The sequence below is a fragment of the Gossypium raimondii genome, chromosome 2, assembly GCF_025698545.1.
Source record: "Gossypium raimondii isolate GPD5lz chromosome 2, ASM2569854v1, whole genome shotgun sequence".
Taxonomy (NCBI): Eukaryota; Viridiplantae; Streptophyta; class Magnoliopsida; order Malvales; family Malvaceae; genus Gossypium; species Gossypium raimondii.
The window spans coordinates 4,712,038-4,734,438 of NC_068566.1; the positions used below are offsets into that span (position 1 = coordinate 4,712,038).

Sequence of the window (22,401 nt, forward strand, 5' to 3'; positions counted from 1 at the left end):
TGTAACTGTAGCGTTTTAGTTTGGCAGATCAACCGGTCAAATATGATAAGATTGTTGTAGATAATATTCGACTTAAGTTAAGAATGATTATAGAATGCTTGGTTGTCTTATTCATGTTAGTCAGACAATTTAATTGTAAATTGTTCAAGTTAGTCATGTAAGTACGACGTGACATCTTGTAATTGAACCCATCGTTTGGGTTGGGTACAAGGTGTTATTATAACACCCCTCACCTGTCTCTATCTCTAGACTAAGGTTGCGGGATGCTACAATAAATAACATAATAGGAGCAAGTAGTTTTAATTTAAAAAATCATTAAAACATTCATTAATCATCAAACATTTAGTTAAAACATGTTATACGTGCAAGATCGAGCTTAAATCGAGCTTAGGAAAGCTCTAAAAACAATTCAGGACTAAGCAGTGATTAATTTGAAACTTTACAGAAAATTGAGGCAAAAATGCAAAACAAGGGGTTACACGGCTGTGTGGCCAAGTTGTGCGACAGGCTGAGGTTGTGTGGAGCTGAACCACATAGCCGTGTACTCCAACCGTGTACAAGGCTGATGCCGTGTAATGCAAGGCCACACAACTGTGTCTCCAGGCCATGTAACAAACTGTGGTCGTGTAAGAGACTGAGACCGTGCCAAAAGTCTTGCATCTAAATTACCAATGGCACATGGACGTGTCAACCAATTATGTGTAGTACATGACCGTGTGATATAAAAAATCGGCCATTTTGCAAAAGATACAATCCAAAACCTTAAGCATTACCTAACACATGTTTATGCACAACCTAATCTTGCCTAAAACACTTCAAGAATTCAGTCCAGATCATGAAACAACACAACCTAAAGTGCCAAACCAATATGCCATTTTGGCACCATCACAAACAAATCATAAATCGTTACCAAGACATTCAACAATTATAATACCAACATGATTTATTCTATTGATTCATTCAAACATTGTACTTCAAAATAAATTAGTACATTCTTAGCATGATTAACATACCAAAACTTACCTTTTTAACAAACATAAGACATGCCATTCACTTATTAATGTTGACTATATAAGTCTCAAGCCAACAATTAACCTGATATCATACATCTAATAATAAACCATTCAACAAACTTTACCAATTCAAAATCTACCATGATTTCAAGGATAAACACACATCACCTACACATAGGGGTGTTCAGTCGGTTAATCGACCTGAAATAACATTAACCGAATTAACTGACCTTTTAAAATTTTTAACCGTTAACCGAACTGAAATTTTTTCAAAAAAATTAACCGAACTGAAATTTTTGGTTAAAAATTAACCGAATTAACCAAATTACCCGAATTAACTGAATTATACGAATTAACCGAATTAACCGAATTAACCGAATTACCCAAATTACCCGAATTTACCGAATTGAATCACTACATAATAAAAAACATTACATAAGTCTTGAAATTAAAACATAATTGAAATTTTATTTTTATTTATTAAATTATTTGTAATTTTTATGATTGGGTTGGGTTGGGTAATTGGGTTGGGTTGGATACTTGGGTTGGGATTGGGTTTAGGTGAATAGTGGGCCTATTTATATATTATAATTTTATTTATTAATTTTTTTCAGTTAAACCAAAAAAATTCGGTTAACCGACTGGTTTCGAACCGAATTAACAGTTAATCAAAAAATTAAAAAATAATTAACCGACCCTTGACCGAAAAAATTTAGTTAACCGACCGATTAACTGAATTCGGTCGGTTAACTGATTTTTTTCAGTTTTATCCGAATTTTGCACACCTCTAACTACACATGCTTATACCATTCATTCCATCAAACATGCCAAATAATCTTTATAAACAACTTTACATGATAACCAAGTCCAAACTTTACAACTTTCAGAACTTAACTTGAAAACTCATGATTTAAAAACAAAACCTATATACATGTCACAAAACCAAAACAAAATGAGTCAAAATCTACCAAAACTGAAGCTTGATAGTGTGAGCCTTGAAGTTGATCCGACTGCCTAATTTCGCAAAACGTCAACTACAGGAAACATGAAATGAAGCAGAGTAAGCTTATAATAGCTTAGTAAGTTCATAGTTAAAACATAAACAAGCTTACCTTAATCAAGTAATTGAAATCTAAACAATTAAGATAAAGATAACAACTTGACATTCAATTTACAAGAAAGCAGGTGAGATTTGCACAAGTTCAATTCACAAGATAATCCATATTTATCAAGAATCTCATCTAGATCATTCAAATGCATTCACATATATCAACAAGTCATTTGCTAATTAATCACAAGTTTAACTAGCCTGATGAACTATAGCAAATTAATTCAAATAATCGGGTAACTACACCGCACTAGGGAGTACCATAGTGCAAACATGGGCACCAAAGTGCAAAAAGGGGCACCAAAGTGAAAACTATAAGTATCGAAGTTCAAACCCATACAAGTGTGCATTCTAACCTTATTGGCATGCCAACTGTATCATAATCGTTTACTACGTTTAAACGGGCATTAGGATTCGTAACATTTATAAATCAGGGACACTTCCATGATATCAGTACACGTGCTGGAAACAACTCATGTTCATTTTGAAATCATACAAATCATGTTTCACAAATATTCAACAGTTTTCAAAAAAGTCTTTTCTCACCTTGTACTTAATTTATAGCATTTCAAATCTCAACCCATGAATTTGAACAACATATATATACATGTTCACAATTCAGTAGAAAAAAATACACATTTCTTACCTATGAAATTACCTATTATATTTGGCTATTGAGTTGATTCATAGGGACTATTCTGTAATTTTCCTTTTTGCTCGATTTTCCTCCGTATGGTTCAATCCTTGATCTATATAATAGTTAAATTTAATTTATCAATTCCAATTGCATTATTATACTCATTTTCATGAATATGACCTATTGATTTCATTTTACAAAGTTTCCATGAACTTTTCACTTTATTCAATTTAGTCCCTAAAATTGAAACTATTATATCTTTCACATTTAAACCCCAAACTTAAAACCGAATATATATTCATACCTAATAAGCCTTCACATACTAAAATTTAAAGAAATTTCATGCTAAAATAACATATTTTCATATTAGTCCCTAAGCTCAAAACTAATACAATTTCCTTTACAAAATAGTCCTATTTAAGAATCAACCTCATAAATATACTATTTAACTTCAAGAACATCTAAAAATCATTAATGGAAAGTTTAAAAACCTTTAAATTTTTTACGAATTAGTCCCTGGGTTAACTAGATTGAGCTACAACGATCTCAAAAAACATAAAATTCACTAAAAACGATATAAAAATCTCTTACATGCAATGAAACAAGCTTGACCGATTCTCCTTAGTTCAAAAATGGTGTTTTTCAGTCGGGAAAGTTAGAATGAAAAAGATGGTGACTTTGATTTCTTTAGTTTATGTTTTTATTTACTTAATTATCAATTTACCCTTGTAAATAATTCAAAATTTCCACCCAAGACTTGCATGAACCTTCCACCAATGTTTTATTATGGTCTAAATACCATATAAGTCCTCCCACATTTACTAAATAAGCCATTTAACTAATAACATTCAATAGCGATTAAGTTTTATATCTTTTATGATTTAGTCTTTTTCCTTAGTTAACTATTTAATTGCTAAAATTACTAGACGAACATAAAATATTTATATAATAGACTAGCTAATATTATTTTATAATATTTACTTACTCAATCATAAAAATTAGGGTTCCGAAATCACCGTTTTCGATATCACTGAAAAATAGGTTGTTACAGTTCCAACCACCTAACCTTATTATGAATCTAAATAGTATAATAACTATGGAAAAAGCATAAAATATGTCTTGAACTGTAAAATTATAAATAAATACTAAAGCAACTTAATTGAACTATTAAACAAGCTAAACTTATGTGAAAAAGATTGTAAATAATAATGTAATTTGTGGCAGATCAAATCCCCCACACTTAAACTTTTTTCTTATTCTCAAGCAAACCAAGTCTAACACATAACATGCAGAAGACATCCCTTAGATTAGATTACTACTACAAAATATGGTTAACAAATTTATTTAACATGTGACTTAATCGTGATACATTGTCAATTTGAAAATTTCTAAAGTAAATTTCCTAGTTTACAAAGTTAAATAATTAACAAACTTAGAAGTGACCCAATGACCAAATATTTAATCATGTTACCCTCATTTTAATTCATACAAATATAGAGTAGATACAAGCATGGGAATCAAATAACATTCAACCAATTTAATTATTAGAAATTCTAGAAAATTATGCATAGTGAATACTTAAGTCACATAGGTCTTCTAAGCTTGTAACGTTCTAAGGCTTGTGACAGTATGAATTCAAAGAAATTATGGCTCAAAATGGTTCAAACACTAGAAATAGTTAGGCACATGACATTGTTCCCTTTCTCCCCAATTTTGTATTCAAGGGTCACCTCATTATTTCTCTGTAATCTCCCCAGCTTGATCCAGAAGTTATGACCGGATTTTAAAGGTCACATCGACCATTGAAATGACCCAGAAAAAACAAGCCAACTCTCAGAAACTTGTTTTCAAAACATTCGCTTATTTTTTGAAAAATCGTAATGGGCATCTCTTTGTTTTTTTTAAAACATTAAATTTGCCAAGTTTAATTAAAATTCCAATTGAAAAGATTCTCATTAAATTAAAAACATATTACATATTTTACCATTAATTGTTATTCAAAGTTCCAAAAAATCTAGTTTTGCAACAGAAAAATCAATGCTCACAATTTGATACTAAAACCATAATTACTAACTTAAATGACCAATTATTAATTCAGTCAGTTATTCAACTTCTCTAATTCTTAACGTTCATGCATGCAATAACTAAATATATCCCCAAAATCTATCCCATGACACAATTCGTAAAATAAATTATTACAAACCAAAAAAATAAAAAATTCAAATTAAATACTTTATTCAATAAAAATTGAGACCATATCTTCAAATTTTCGAATCCGAGCCTTAACCTTGCGAACTACTTGAAAAATTTTAAACTAATGAGACGAGTTTAAAAAGCCTAGTGTGAGTCTTAATCAAAGGTAAACAAAGTATGCTGATCTTACAAATCATGTAAGAAACCTGTTTAACAATTGAGCACAAAAGCTAATAGATTATCGGTAATTATAGTAGTACACAAAATTCACACTTTCATGGTGCTTCCAACAGTTATGCATATTCATGCTTGAGAATGACAATGAAAAAAGGTCAAACCCATCCATTTGTTACACACATCGAGTTCCCAGAACCAGTCTATTGAATCGCCAAAATAGTTAGGAGCTGTAACTCAGTGTGGATAAACCACTAATAATAGTTTACACACAAGCTTCTGGTAATGTGGACAATCTACCAGAAATGCAGATAAATTATTGGTAAACCGCTAATAATGCAGACAAGCTGCTAAAAAGATGCAGTCAATGTTGCAAATGTTGTGGTCAAACCACCAATATCCAATACCTCTTATAATACTTCGGTGCGGTGCATTGACAACAATATTGTGGTTTTAAATACCGCCAAACCATTACGAAACTCCTCTGTCACTCATTAAATCCAATTTTCATGTAATGCAATATGATATGCGATGAGTGAAACACAATCATGCATGACAGAAACAGTTACAGTGCAGAACAATGGCATGCTTAAAATGCTTTTGGTAATAGTTTCAATATATGACTTGCACACTTTCAGTCAATCGATCAATGGCAACAATGTTATGTAACAAACAAACAACGTATAATACAGTCATAGCATACTTAATATGCAATTGAAGCAGTGTCACAGAGAGTCGCATGTTATATATGCAATCAATGAACAATAACAATTTTCATAATATACAATGTATAACCAACCCTAATAAAGGCAAACCATCCGAAAATCACATATGACAATTTCACATTTAGGCAATCCTAAACAAGGCCTTTAACATTCGGCCAAATTACTTGATACATACCTTGATCGACAATTTCATAATTTAACTTTAGGCCATTCGGCCATGCCTAAACCAACAAGCTTAATTTATTAATTATTAACACATAATATCAATTACAAACAATGCATACAAAGGGTAGATTAACACTTCGCATTTGACATGCATCAAAAAGAATATATGTGCATTCGATTTTCTCCTTGAAGGGTACACACACAATTCGGCCAAACACTGAACATAAGCATCAATCGAACAACTTTCAAAGACATATCATCATTCGGCCAAATCAAACAAGAAGTACTCACATACATAATTCGCATTTAACTAAGTCCCACACCTGAATTACGAAAGTTCGCAGCCTAATCGCTAATCCATAATTTTTCTAACTCAAAATCGAACAAACCTAATCATACAACATGGAAAAAACAAGGCTAGAATTAGCCTAAAACACCTTTATGCGGTTCGACCAATCAGTACTACATAAGCGACCCTTTAGATCCAACTTCGGTAAATAAACTTACACTATTTCGCTATTAAACGGAAATGTGAATTACCTTCCTCGTCACTTTTGACCTGAGGAGTTTAGATTCGACACTTCCAACTTAAAAATCATTAAAAATTTGCAACTAAAATAAATAATTGGTTAAGGCCTTAGAGGCATTCAGCCATAATATAAAAGTAATGAGAAAAAAAGCGATGTTAGATCACTTTCGAAACAACACTTACGCTTCACGATTTCTAGATCTAAGATGAAAATTCAAGCGAAATTGGATGCACACATAAAAGGCAACATTAGGGGGTATTTTAACAAGGGAAAAGTGAAGAAAATGGCAACAAGGATGTGCATCATATGGAAAGAAAAGCAACAACCTCTTTTGGTGTTTCTAAAGGGAAATAACACCACAAAAGTTGGTAGCAAAGGGGTTGTTTGTTGCGAAAATAAGGAGGTTAAATGGACAAAAAAAGAGACAATTTTGGTAATCAAAACAATAGCCAAAGAGGCTGGTAAAATATTGTAAAACGACAATAAATCGAAGAAGGAAATAGATGCAAAGTGAAGACTTTTCGGGCAGCAGCGCAAGAGAAAAATCAACAAATAAAGGGGCTACAATGGTGTTATAATGTCGGTAAAAGATTCAACCAAGAAAGGAGTAAAAATGGCAGCAAACAAAAGGAATAAAACAATAAGAAAGAAGGAGAATGGGGAAACACAACAATGGAGAAAACTAGGTTGTAACGGTGGCACAAGTGAGAAAGTGGAGAAAAAAATTGAGAGATGAGAGGAAGAGGGAAAGAAGGACGGGAAAAATAAGAGAAAAGAGGAAAAAAAGAAAGAAAGAAAAGATAAAAAAATGAAAAAAAGTTACACTTTGGTGCCAATTTCATGCTCTAACTAACTTGTATCCAAGAGGAGCCTTAAAGAATACATTAGAACATGCACAAAGCACTCTAAAATGCATACCATTTCATCACTTAGTCTATGCCAAATTCAATTCAATCATCTTGCCTTAATTTGGCACCAAAACAATCTAAACAACTTAGCAAAAGTGCAAACTTATATCTATCATGCTTTCAACCATTCAAACAACAATTAACTATACCATTTTCATGATCAAATCATAACATTCCACATTTAAAATTTTCCATTGATATAAGCCTATCATATTGTCGAATCACAATTATGCATATATGAACATTATTTTTTCAAAATTCAAACATTAAAAATAATTTCAACCAAACCATCTATTCACAAAATATGACACATATAAGCACCTAAATACATGCCACAATATCGAGCTTAAAACGGGTAAAATTCTACCGAGCTAATTCGACTGACAAGTTTCGTAAACTGATAATCTACAGAAGGAAAACAACTAGGTAAGTATTTCGAATGATTACGGTATTTCCAGGTTGCTGTGAATTGGTTTGGGTGAAAGGGGTCGAAGGGGCTATATATTTAGGAGGCATTTTTCTCCGATTTTATTTTTTTTGTTCTTCTTTCCTCTATTTTGTAATAGAAAGGAGAAAGATTAAGGATTGTTCGTACATGAAGGAGAGAGACTGAGATCTAAGTCTTAGAAATTGGAAATCTGGTAAGCTTTCTAATAATCTTGAATTACTAGAATTTATAAAAAAAAGGTAGTCAAGGGTTTTAGTTCATTATTGATTCTGTTTTGTTTTGGGTAAAGTGGCAATTAATGATTTATATGGCGCCTACATGCAAAGAGATTATGATTTTTATGATATTGAATGGTCTTAGTGATTCTAAAATTGTTGTTATGTTGTATTGACCAAGAAGGCTGGCGTAACAAGGGAAAAAGACTTAGTAGATGGATTTGGGGTCAAGTTCCAAGTGAGTTCCAGAACTCAACTCTCAAATGGATGTTTCTTGTGGTAGTATTATGTGCTAAAAATGTTGTTTTTCGTACTAAAAAATGAGAAAACAACCTGTGAATAAAAGTTGAAATATTGTGATGCTTCCAATATGTATTAAGCTATATAGACGATGAATGTGCTATACTGGTGTAGTGTGCTTGCATGTGGTGTAATATGTAAATGCTTGTGTGTTAGTAAGTTAACCATATAGAATGGATGAAATGTTTGACGTGCTGATATGGGATAGTTTGGCTAATAGTAGATTTGATCATGATGCGTAAATGGTAGGATTGACGTACTATATGTCTTGTGATAGACAATATGCTATATGCATTATATTTATGTGGCTTTGAGGAGGTTCGAATGGTTATACACATGATTACACGTTCATTATATATATGTGGCTTCTAGGGAGGTTCAGTTGGACTGAGCTAGGAAAGGAGATTAAATGATATGAAAAAAGGTGTGCATCGATGTATGAGAGCCCCTTGTGTGGGACATTTGAGACCCCCTTGTGCAGGACGTATGAGAGCCCTTAGTGGGACGAATGGAAGCCCATGGACATGACATTATCATATTCGTGAGAAGTTCGTCAAGACTATCTAGTGTGGGAAGTCGATCAAAACTATCTAGTGTGGAAGTCCGTCAGGACTATCTTGTAAATGTGATTGCGCACTACACCCATTCGTACTAGCACAATGAAAGGTGATCTAATATTCTAAGAAGGCTGTTGTGCTTGTGGAATTGAGTAAAGTGAGGGTGATGCAAGTTAAATTAATCTGCTAGCACTATTTTCATTACTTGGCATCTATAGTAGTCATGGAATTCACTCTTATGAGAGTTAGTAGATTCGTTCAAATATTCGAAACTATTGCAAAGCCCGCCAAAAATGAGTCTGCATGCTAATAGCATAACCTACACCCGAATCCAATTTATGACAAATAGGAAGAAAGTTATAATATATATGACAGTTTGCCGGATTCTTTTTGGGACGGGACAAGAGTATAACCTATGACAGTTTTTAGTGTTAAAAGTTGGGTAAAAAAAGTGTTTAGTCGCTAGGTTGCGCTTATCAGGTTGAGTTACCTACAGAGAAATTGCAGTGATGTCGTGACACAGGTGTTCCGTGTCACGACATCCCTGGCAGTTTACTGTTGTCGCGACATCCCTGGCAGTTTACCGTTGTCGTGACATCGAAAGAATTTTTTGAATTTTGTTAAAAACTACCCTTGATGTTGCAACACAAGATTCCTGTGTTGCGACATGAGTTCTGTTCTCACTCAAAACTCCATTTTCTAGAGGGTTACGATTTCTATAAAATGAAAAATTAATAAAAACTAAAATCTATACTAAACAATTAGCTAAATTTACAATAATTTACAATAGTTTAGCATTACTCAAATATTTTAAGTCTTACTGGCGGATTCATCCGACAATATCATCAGTTCACAGATGGACGATTCTTCCGTTCTATCAGTATTAGTCCATCTTTCATCGTTTCATTCTACCTTTGCCCACTTGTCCCTTTCCTTAAACCTATTTATTCTTTTTGAATGCATAAAAAGAAGTGTATCCCTTGAATCAAGAATGTTAGAAATAGATAATTATTTGCATTGCTCCTTTAACTTCCTCCTACCTTCCTCGCTTTGTTGATGGCTACATTTAAAAGTTTTAGTCTCACCATTGATTTTCATGGTTAATTCATTTTTTCTAAATCAATGGTGGACCTTGAGGTGGCTAGAAAATGTCTACCTAATAAGATTGGTATCTCTCAATCTTCTTCAAAATCTAGGACCACAAAATCTGCTGGGATAATGAGGCTACGCACTTTAACAAACACATCTTCCAATACACCTTTCGGATGTACTGAAGACCTGTCAGCCAACCATAGTGTTATCTCAGTAGTTTTAAGATCCCACAACCCGAGTTTTTCAAAAATGGATAAGGCATTAAATTATTACTAGCTCCTAGGTCATATAGGGCTTTATTAAAAGGAATGCTCCTTATCTATATGGGAATAGTAAAACTTCGTGGGTCTTTTAATTTTTGAGGAATTTACCATGAAATAATAACATTACAGGAGACACTTAAATTAACTTGTTCTCCTGCTTAATTTTCCTACACCTTGACATAATTCCTTTTAAAAACTTAGAGTATTTAGGGACTTTCTCAATTAATTCAGTTAAAGGCATGCTTACATTTAATGTTTTGAAGAAGTTTAGAAAGCTTACAAGTTCATCTTCATCTCGTTTTTTCTTTTCTTCTAGTCTTGAAAGGAATAAGATCTTTGTAATGATAAAATTTTTAGTTATTTCTTTTTCTGGATCTACTGTCGGTGCAATTACGTCATCCAATTCAGGTTTGTCTTCAGCCTCTAGAGATTGCTTTGGAAGATTATCAGTACTTTCAATGTTCACCTCCGGGATAGGGTTTTCTGGCTACTCAATACTTTGTTCGATTGAAGTGATATTGCTTTCATGTGCTCCTTTCTCTCCATTCGAGGATTATCTTTTGTATTGCTTGAAATATCGGTGCTAATTTGTCTTTTGATGTCACCCATCATACTCATCGGTTAGCTCATTTGATCCTCCAGTTTAGTCAATGTTCTTGTTGAGTTGGTGCACTGAGACTGCACTTGCTTTACATCTGTTCTCATTGATTGCATTTCTCCCTCAATTATGTCCAGATGTTGACCACATGCAGTTTGGTCACCTAGGTTGACCTTATCCTGAGGTTTTTGCAAATAAGGAGGTTGATAGTTAGTATTTTTAACTTGATTTGAACTTTTACCTTCTCATTGGTTTCCTCTTCACCTCAAATTCGGGTGATCTCTCCAACCGGGTTTGTATGTATTTGAATAAGGATTTTCACCCTTATTTTTGATGTAATTCACTTTATTGGCATGATTGTTGATATAGTGAAAAAGTGATTTATCTCTTCTACTCATAGTCGGTGCATTGTTTGCGGATTCAATATTGTTAAGTCTGTCTAGTAACTGTTGATATTTACCATCCTCTTGAATAGCCTTTTCAATAGTGATTTCTGGCCCTATGTAAATCGTTCAATTGGCCACTGACAGGAGTTCAATACCATGTTCTTAATGATTTCGTAAGCATCCTCATACATTTTGTTCATAAGAGCTCCTCCTGTCGCTTCGTCCAGTCCTGATATTGCATTTGCATCCAATTTGTTATAAAATACCTGCAATCGCATCCATTCACGAAATCCATGGTGTGGGCATTTCTAAATTAATATTTTGAAACGTTTCCAAGCCTCATGGAAATTTTCCCTTTCTATCTATCTAAAAACAACAACCTCTCTTTTTATAAACTGTTTTTCTAATAGGGAAAAACTTCTGTAAGAACTTTTTAGCAAGTTTATCCCATGTTGTGATAGATCTTGGTGTCTCCAAGTCTAACTAAGAAAAGACGTTATCCATCAAAGAAAAGTGGAATAACTGAAGATGAATAGTATCACAAAGTTACAATTTCAAATGTTGATTCGAATCCTCTTTTATCGTGCCCCTGAATTGTAGGTTATTCTGGATCATTTGAATCATTACCAATTTAATCTTGAAGTTATTCGCTATAATAGCTGACCTTGTTATGCTTTCCTGAACCATGTTTACACTTTGTAATGCATAATCCCTTATGGTTCTTTCATTATGAGCCATGTGCAAGTTTGCGGGTAACTATGGTGTTGCTGGTGGATTTCTTAAACTGTTATCGTTAGCGCCGCCAAACAGTGGATTTTCACGTGGTACATTACTGACAGCAGGTGGTGGTGGTTCTTGTATCTGTTGTTCTTGTTAGTATTACTGTCTGTAATTTCTTTTAATTATTCTTTCTAGATCTATGACTGCTGCTATGAGTGTGCCCCTACTACGAGTCATACACTAAAGCCAAAAAGGGAAAATTAGTAAAATAAATAAAATAAAATTGTATTTTGAGTGCAAAAAATTAAAATTAAACTAGTGACATTTCCTCCCCTACAACGACGCCAACAATTTGACTGCCTCCGGACATATTAACGTCCAGAGTGTGAATACTGTAGTAAAAGAAATATTAATAAGGTGGTATCCGCAAGTATACGGGTTCGGTTGTATTATAGTTACAACGGAGTAGGTGAGTACTCTGAGTATCGTACCCAAGAAAGGCTAGTGCTAGATCAATTTTAACCTAAATACTGAAAGATCTAATGAGTACTTTAGTTTAGCTATATTACGAAGGTAAAATATAAGGAGCTTCTAGGGTTGTTATAATAATAAAAATAAAATAATATAAAAAACTAAAATTCGAGAGATTAAAGAATAGAAATAATCAAATCTGATAATGGGTTATTGGCTCGCTTCGGTAGTCCCCATCAACTATCGCTCTGGGTTCCTTGTCAATCAACTAGTCGCTATCCCAGCAGGATCTTCCGATCTTCTACTCAAATAATGATTCGACAAGAACTACTTATCTTCTGACCCCATAGTCTAAACCGGTTTGGGGTGAAGGTGTTCACGGATGGATCATACCAATTTTGGGTTAATTCCCACCTTGATGACTTCCCAGGGTTGTCAGGCCTACGGTGTGTTTTACGTTCTTCCTTTCCCAAACAACTAATCTATTGGGTATCCCTACAAAATAGTCAACAAATCATACTTCCACTCGTTAATCCCTCATAAAGGGGTTAGTTCCTCATGGTCTCCATAGACAATATAGAATCGATATAAAAAGAAAACATGCTAAATAAATCGACAATATAGAGTTTATGAAAGAGCTTGATTGTATTAAGATTGATCGCGAATTCACAAGGTTTAATTGTCTCCATAATACAGATATCTCAAAATATAACAAGAATGAATGAAAATAAATCTAACTTAAGAGAAAACTAAATTGAAATTAAAAGACTAATTCTAGGCTAAATGAATGGTGTCTATAACATGTGACAAATGAGCTTATTTATAGATTTCAGGTGGCCGTCGTTCTTAACCTTAGGTCAGCAGACACTTTCGAGCTTTAAGTTTGATTTTGCGGACTAAAACGCCATTGTCTCGTGTTTAATTCTCGTTTAGAGTTGATGTCACGACACATCAGGACCTGTGTCGTGACATAATAGTCAGTGTACTCCTCTTGAGCTATCTTTAGGGGTATGTTGCAAGACCTTTGGACTGTGTCGCGACATCAAAGGCAGTCTCGTAGTTTCTCCATTCTGCTTTCTATGTTGCAACATTGAGCATTTCATGTTGTGACATTGTGACCAGTATCAGTTTAGTTTGCCTTCTAATGGTCTCATACACACTTATAAAGTTCATCCTTGACCTCATTCGGACCCTAAGGTCAATAAAAGACTCAATTTGTACATTTTATTAACTTAACAAAACTTACAAAAACATAATTAAAACCTACCCAAAATGCTGTCTTTCAAGCTTCCAAAGTGCAAAAATTAGTTTAATTTGCTACACCGAATTATGACATATTATTATGGTATAATTAAATCACGTATTCATGGGGAGAATAATGGAAGAGAAGAAGTGATATCTGACTTAGTAACTATTGAAAACCTTGTTCTAGAAAACACCATTATTCAAAAGGAAGCTACTATTAAGGGGGAGACTGTTGTTCTAGAAAACACAATTGTTCAAAAGGAAGCTACTGATCAGGGGAAGACTACTATTTAAAAGAAGATTGTTGGACATTTGGGCAAACCAGATTTAAAGAAGTATTCAAGAAGGTTTAGAACAGAAAAAGCCATCATGCAACCTACTATGTGCCAAGAATCTTCCTCTTCTGGTGAGTTACCCCCTAATGATTTAGATAAACCAATTGCCCAAAGAAAAGGTGTTAGATCCTGTACTAGACATCCTAAGTCTAACTTTATCTCTTATGACTCATTATCATATCCCTATAAAGCCTTTGCCTTGTCTTTGTCCTCTGTGTCTATTCCACATGATTGGCGTGAAGCATTTGAATATCTCAAGTGGAAAGAAGCCATGGTTGAAGAAATGAAGGCACTAGCAAAGAATGAAACTTGGGAGCTATTAAATCCTCCAGTAGACAAGAATTTGGTGAGATAAAAATGGGTGTTTACTCTGAAACACAAGTCTGATGGTTTGACTGAAAGGTACAAAGTCAGATTGGCTGATAAAGGCTTCACTCAAACTTATAGAGTAAACTATCAAGAAACACTTTCCCTTGTTTTCAAAATGAACACCATCAGAATTTTGTTATCTTGTGTAGCCAACCTTGACTGGAACCTACAACAATTTGATGTGAAGAATGCATTCTTACACAGAGACTTAGAAGGAAAAGTATATACGGAGATTCCTCCTGGATTTGATAATGTAAAAACGTAAGGGAAAGTATACAGATTGAAGAAAGCTTTGTATGGATTAAAACAATCTCCCAGAGCCTGGTTTGACAAATTTCGCAAAGTTATAATCACTTTTGGTTATAAACAAAGCAATGCTGATCATACCTTTTTTTTATGAAACATCACAAGGGTAAGATCACTCTTCTTATTGTATATATTGATGACATAGTGATGATAGGAGACGATGAGGAAGAAATGGCTCGATTGAAATAATGTTTAGCTTAAGAATTTGAAATAAAAGATCTAGGGAAGTTACAATATTTCTTGGGAAGTGAAGTTGCCAGATCAAAGAAAGGAATTTTCATATCTCAAAGAAAATACATCCTAGACCTCTTGACTGAAACAAGTATGATGGGATGAAAACCCGTAGAATGACCTATAGAAAGCAATCATAAGTTGCAAGTCAGAATAGGAGAGCCAGTGGATAAAGAAGTATATCTAAGACTGGGTTGGTAGACTAATTTATCTCACACACATTGGACTTGGTATAACATATGTAGTTAGTTTGGTAAGTCAATTTATGCATGATCCTTGAGAGTCTCGTATGCAGGCTGTCTTTCGCATTCTATGCTACCTAAAGTCTACCCCAGGAAAAAGGTCCCCTCTTTTCTAAACATGGTCATCTCGAGATAGAAGCTTTTACAGATACAGGTTGGGTTAGATCTCTTGTACTCGTTTCCGTCACCGGAATAGGATACGAGGCATTACCAGATTTTACTGAATTAATTTTTCTGTTATTACGAGTTTAATTACTATTCATTTATCGAATCATGTCATGACGTCCCTTGGATGGGCCTCCGAAGCCCAAAACATACATCAGGACTAAACTGATATTAAATCGAAGCCATAAGAAATTTTTCGCAAAATCTCAAAATTATACTTTAGCCATACCAACAGCTAAGTTACAAACATTCATTTCTATGTAATATTGGTATTTAGTCTATACATGCCATTCTTTCAAAATAAGTCATTTTCAAATACCAAAAGATATGGGTTGATAGTGTGATAAAGCTCTGACTAATCTCTAACCTTCGAGCTCCCGAGCACTACAAAATAGGGAAAAAGAGAACGGGGTAAATACATTGTGCTTAGTAAGTTCATGCAACAAGAATTATACTTACCATATTATACACCTATCATTTAATAACACAAGCACACATCCAATTCACATAAACATATACCTATCACATACAAACTCAACTTTTGCATTAGTTAAATAAACATCATATAAATTCATTACAAAGACAAATGATTGATGAGCTCATCAATTTCATATTTTTCATTCCCTTATTATTTTATTTTTCATATTTATCTCGTTGAATTTCTTAGAATTTCGACGGATTTTCAGAGGTACACTTTAGTGTACAAATCTGGGTCCGTCAATTCATATTCATGTGCGCATATTTCCATTTCAGAGAGCACACTCCCGCGAACCTCATCCTTACAGCGGGATTACCAGTCCAGGCTAAATTCCCTGTAATATAAACTCATAGAAATCTTGTCGGGATTACCAGTCCAGGCTAAATCCCCTGCAACGACAATTACTCTAATGAGCTTGGATCTGAATTACCAGTCCAGGATAAATTTATACCCTAATTCGAATTACCCGTCCGGGCTAAATCCATTTTCCACATATTCTTCGGGAGGGCTATATCAGGATAGGATCACCCGTCCGGGCTAGATCCTTTTTACCGTCAATTCCTTTTCAGAGATCCATCAAATTTTCCTTCCATTCAACCGGGATTTATTTTCTCTTTTCATCAAGAATATCAATACTTCATCAATTTTCATACAATGAACATTAAAATGATATTCACATCAATAACAAACATTTCAAGCATTTAAGAATATAATTCAAGTTACATGAACTTACCTCGACAATTGTTTGTAACCAAAAATCTACTAATCCCGAACTTTTTCTTTTCCTCGATCTTGCTTCGTATTTGAATTTTCTGAATCTAAATAAATAAATTTAATCATTAATCTAATATTTTTCATGTTCATATGTAACATTCTCTATAATTCCATTATTATTTATAGTGCATTCAAAGCTATCTCACTGAGTCACAGTTGCTAAATTATTTATATGTTGAGCTACAGAACTCCAAATTAAGATCCGCTAATTTTACCTGAAACTATACTCACATATATTCTTATCATAAAATTTTCAGAATTTTTGTTTAGCCAATAAGTACAATTTATTCTTTAAAGTTTCCCTGTTTCACTGTTTGACAGTTCTGACCTCTCTTCACTAAAAATTAATTATCTCATTGTACATGATTTGGATGATGTTTCCATTTGTTTATTGTGAAAATATACTAATTAAGGATTATAACCATATAAATTATAACTCATAATAATTTTTTACAATTTTAATGATTTTCCAAAGTCAGAACAGGGAACCTGAATTCATTCTGACATTGTCTCACAAAATCTATTATATCTCATGATTTACAATTCTATTTCTTACACGTTTCTTTTATAAGAAACTAGACTCAATAAGATTTAATTTAATATTTTATTCATCCTCTAATTAAATCTCTACAATTTTTGGTGATTTTTCAAAGTTAGAGTACTGCTGCTGTCCAAAACTATTTTAGTGTATGATGTTAATTACCATTTTTCCCTAAACTTTCAATAAATGATAATTTCATCCCTGCTCAATTAACCTCTCAATTGAGCTGATTTTTCTCAATTAACACTTTTTCCCATCACTTTAAACTACTTTATAAGCTTTGGAAATCAGAATTTTAACACTAGACTTCAATTCCAAACTTTTTCACAATTAAGTCCTACAAATCAATTTCTATTGAAATTACCTAATAAAATCATCTCATCAACAAATTAAAGCTTCAATTTCATCCTATTTCATCATAAACTTCCAGCACATATTCATAGCAACTTTCAAATTCATTCATAAAATAAAAAACTAATGAATTTAGTAGTAGGACCGAGTTGTAAAAGTCTTACAAACATAGAAATTAAGAAAAAGGCCAGGATTAACTCACTTGGTGCAAAAATTATGAAAAACCAGCTTGAAGAAACCCTTATGACGTTTTTGGCTGATGGGAATGCAGAAAAATAAAGAGGAATCTAGATAATTCCACTTTAGTCCTAACTTTTAATGCAAACTTTGCAATATTCCAATTTTACCCTTAATTCTTCAATTCTCCTAATTTTTCTCAGCGTATGCCGCCCAAAATATCTCCTTTTGGGGTTATTTTCAATTTATGTCCCTCTTCATTTAACAATTGAGCTATTTAACCCTTCTAGTAAGTTTTACACCTTTTTCAATTTAGTCCTTTTCACTTAATTGACTACCCAAACATTAAAATTTTCTAACGAAATTTTAATACCATATTACTAACACTTCATAAATATTTATAAAAATATTTTTGACTCAGTTTTATGAGATTGAAGTCTCAATACGTTATTTTTACCCAATTTCTTCAATACTTTCTTTTTCTAACTAACCACTAAATCGGTAAAATTTTTCTGTTGATATTTTCATAAGATTTTCCTATCATACCAATATTCATGCAAAAATATTAAAATAAATTTCTCTTTAAATCGGATTTGTGGTTACGAAATCATTATTCCGATAACCTTGAATTTGGGCCATTACACCTCTGGATGATAGGAGGTCTACATTTGTATATTGCACACTTATGGGAGGAAACTTAGTCACTTGGAGAAGCAAGAAGCAAAGTGTGGTTGCTCAATCAAGTGCTGAGGTAGAATACAGAGCCACGGCTCAAGGCGTTTGTGAGCTACTGTGGTTATTAAAAGTTATGGAGGAATTAAAGTTGTCAAATAAAGAAAAATTATCCTTATATTGCAACAAGAAGGTTGCTATCAGTATAGCCCAAAATCCAGTTGAACATGATAGAAGAAAGCACATAGAAATTGATCAACACTTCATTAAATAAAAGTTGACTGCCAGCAACTTGGGCTTAAGTCATGTAGCCTCTGACAAACAATTAGCTGATGTATTCACTAAAGGATTTAATAACAGAAGCTAACATAGTTTGGTGTGCAAATTGGGCATGTGAGACATTTATGCACTAACTTGAAAGGGAGTGTTGACAACTTATCTCAGCTAATCTCATTCTAATTTTTAGGGATTAGATTAACTTAAAATTAGGACTATTGATTTAATGTATTGATTATGTTTCCTTAGTTAGGTCTACTCTTTTAGTATAAATACCATGTAAACTTTTCTGTTGGTATATATAAGAGAAAATGATTCATATTATTAACAAAATGAAACTAGCCGATTCTTTAGTCGGGGACATAATAATTTGCTACGATTCTCCTAAGGTTGGTAATAGCGAGGGAATCATTATAAATAGTTGGGAGATGGCTCCTAGGGATGATTTTCTTCTCAACTCAGTCAAAATTTCTCTTATTCACCTTCTTCGATTGCTTTGAATAAAGAATAACCATGAAAGGTTCTGCATGAGGCAGACCTCATGAGGATGGAGGTGGAAAAGTAGGGAAACCAATAATCTGGTAAGATTCTTAGTCTTTCTGTGTACGTAAAAATAGTTAAATAAAGTTATGGACTTCAAAACCACAGCGAGGGTTCTACACGTGTGGGATTAAGTTGAGAATATTCAGTTGAACCCATGATTTTTTGTTGAAATGCTTAGTTTCCAGGAGAATGAGAGCTTTGGCATTCGAGAAAGCTAAGCTGTGGAAACGATGAAGCTTCAAGATTTCTGAGGTTCATCGAGGACACAGAGGAAGGACCAAGCCAGATGGAGTGGAGAACGAGATCGCTGTTGGATCAAGTTATGCACATAGGAAGAGGGTAATATTGGAGGCTTCACCTCAAGATCAATAATAACGAAGTCAAATAGCATACCTAGAATTTGAATTTTTTGGATAGATAGTCCTTAGCTAAATTTTATGAATTTCTTGTAAACAAATAGTCTGGTGAGAAACTGAAACTGTGAGGATCTAAACATTTAGTGGCTTAAGGCACTGGGTTCTAATAATTACTATTGATTTTATTTTAGTTTGATTCATAACAGTTTAACCGATGAAATTTTAGGTTAAGTTAATCCGATCCATTTATGACGTTCTATACCCAGATCTGGAGGTCGGGTCAGCTGTGGGGTGTTACAATTTGAGTGGTATCAAAGCATATGTTTAGTTGATCCTTTGACCTAGAAGATTGGAAAGAAGTACACCTATTTGCATGGCGATCGAACTGGAAAAGTCTCTTTGAGTCCTCAGTATTGTGAAGCGAATAAATGGGTTATGTAGATGCATGCGCCTAGATTGGCAGACAGAGAGGTAAGTACGAATAGTTGAATATACATAGATAGTATAATTAAGAAAATATGGTGGCTAGAATTCCAGCAAATGCATGTTGAAAAGATACAAGGAAACTACAAGGAAGTGCGAGTAGATAAATGTAGAAAAGTAAAAGTAAGTACATAGATTGAAAGTACAAATGATAAAGAAAGAAAATTTCAATGGATGAAAAATACAAAAGAAATGTAGTATTATTAGTCACCAAGTAGGTAGCCGTGTCGACAATATCTTGCTTTTTGGTTGATCCTTAGGAAGAGGTAGAAATGACCCCACTTAGTTGTGAACTGGAAGTTTGGTCAGAAGACTTCTTTGCAAGGTTGAACTAAAACCCCAATTGGGGGAAGATGGGTGCCTCTCTATCCTAGCGGATGAATGATAGGAAGCTGGATGATAGGGAACTAAAACCAATTGAGGGACCTAAGCTTGAAACTCAAAGGAATATTCTCTCATCTTCAACAATGGTGTTTCGGTGCATGGAAAAGAAAATAAAAGACGTTCTCTTTCGTTTCAAGTTTTATTATAATTATTTTATAACTTTAATATAATTATAATTTAAATATTATTTGTAACAATTATTAAACCAAACTATCCACTATCATTTTAAAATGGCTTAATTACCTTTTTAGGCCCTATTTTAAATTACTATATAAGTCCTTAAACAATTAAAATCTATAGCAATTAACTATTATTAATTTTAGAATTTAGTCCTTGTACTTTAATTAACTACCCGATTGACAAAATTAAAGAACCAAAATTTAATTAAACCTTATACTGACCTCGTAAATATTTAATAATAATATTCATGGACTCACTCGTCAGAAATTGCCACTGTTTCCAACACCACTGAAAAATGAGCTATTGCAGTTCTATGAATTGCAATTGGATTGAATGTATGCATATGTTTTACATTTGTATTTTTTTACTTGAATCATGAAAATACCATTGAACATATTTGCTTAGTGTACGATTTGTTTTCTTTGTGCACATGTATAGCATATTCCCAGTAGTTCGAGCAGTTAATCCAGCATCCTGGAAGCAGTCCCTGACTCAAAAAAGTTTGCATAAGTTTTGTTTTAGTTTCAAGTATGACATGTACTTAGGTTGAGTCAAATTTGGTATAAAACTATGTTTATATATACTTTTGGTTTAGAAGGTTAATGTACGAACTTGATTAATAGAATGCAAATTGTAAATGGATCCAAATATGGTTTGAAAATGGAATGAAATGTTGTAAATGCCAATAACCTTGGTAAATAAGTATGGTTGTTGAAGGTTTGGAATGAATTATACTAATTAGTTAACTTATAGGTAACATAGTATTGGTACACCATTGTCAAAGGTAGTTTTTCATGTTTGAGACTTAGAGATCCTATGTTTTGGCTAAAAATGTGGTTTGATTTTGCATATGTATTGGTTTGGAAAGTGCATGTTGAAGTTTCATTTGGAAATTGTAGAGATAGGATGTCACGTCACAACATCGGGTGTATGTCGCCGTGATGAGATTATGCCACCATGCCATGACACGACTTCGAGTAAAGGTTAATGCGATGAGACTAGGTGGTATGTTGTGCAGCGGCGAAGAAACCCCTGAGTCGCGTCATCAACTTGAAACTTTGTAATCGTTACAATTTAGTCCTAATTCGATCTTGGGTTAGCATTAGAGCTTTCGTTAGCTTGTATAAGACCCAAAAATGAAGTACAACACTAATATACTTAATTTTCTTGCAAATGCATGTTTTTTTGCCATACTTGCAAATGAATGTTTAATTATACTAATTAGTTTATAAATTGTTTGTAGTTGCTCCGGCAACAAATGTGACACCTTATAGTTTGGATCCGACGATTAGATCGAGTACGGGGTGTTATAATTTCCACATGCATACATGTGTGATAGGATTTCTAGTTATTCTTTAGATATGTCTAAAAAGATGCAATAGATATTCATTTATATGCTTAAAACTATTTTATTTTCAATTCGAGGTGAGATTAATGCATTTTGAATATATTTTCTAAAATGCATTGCGAGAAATTCTCACATACATTTTTTCATAATGGTTTCATCACGAACTTTCATCACTTTGGCTACCTAGTTTTAAGGTTCAATATGAATCACCGTTGATTCATCCTATCTTTTTTTTTTTTGAACCAAGGTATTTTCTATGTTTGTTTTACAGTCAATGTAGACTTATCCTTTCAGGATTCATGTTTGCCACTTTCAAAAATGTTATCTCTAATGTTCAAACTCGTGTTTTCTCTTGGAGGTGCAATATGCCTTATCATTACACCCAACACTTATTAGTGTATGATGAATTCTGATACTCACTTTGTACAAGCCCAAATATGCC

The 22,401-nt window shown here is 33.3% G+C and overlaps 1 non-coding gene across 1 annotated transcript; it reads left to right on the plus strand.

Moving 5' to 3' along the window:
* The first annotated feature begins 11,600 nt into the window (after positions 1-11,600).
* Positions 11,601-11,707, plus strand: LOC128039440 (small nucleolar RNA R71). Its single transcript, XR_008193942.1, has one exon. It is a non-coding gene; the product is annotated as a small nucleolar RNA R71 (small nucleolar RNA).
* Positions 11,708-22,401: the final 10,694 nt, after the last annotated feature.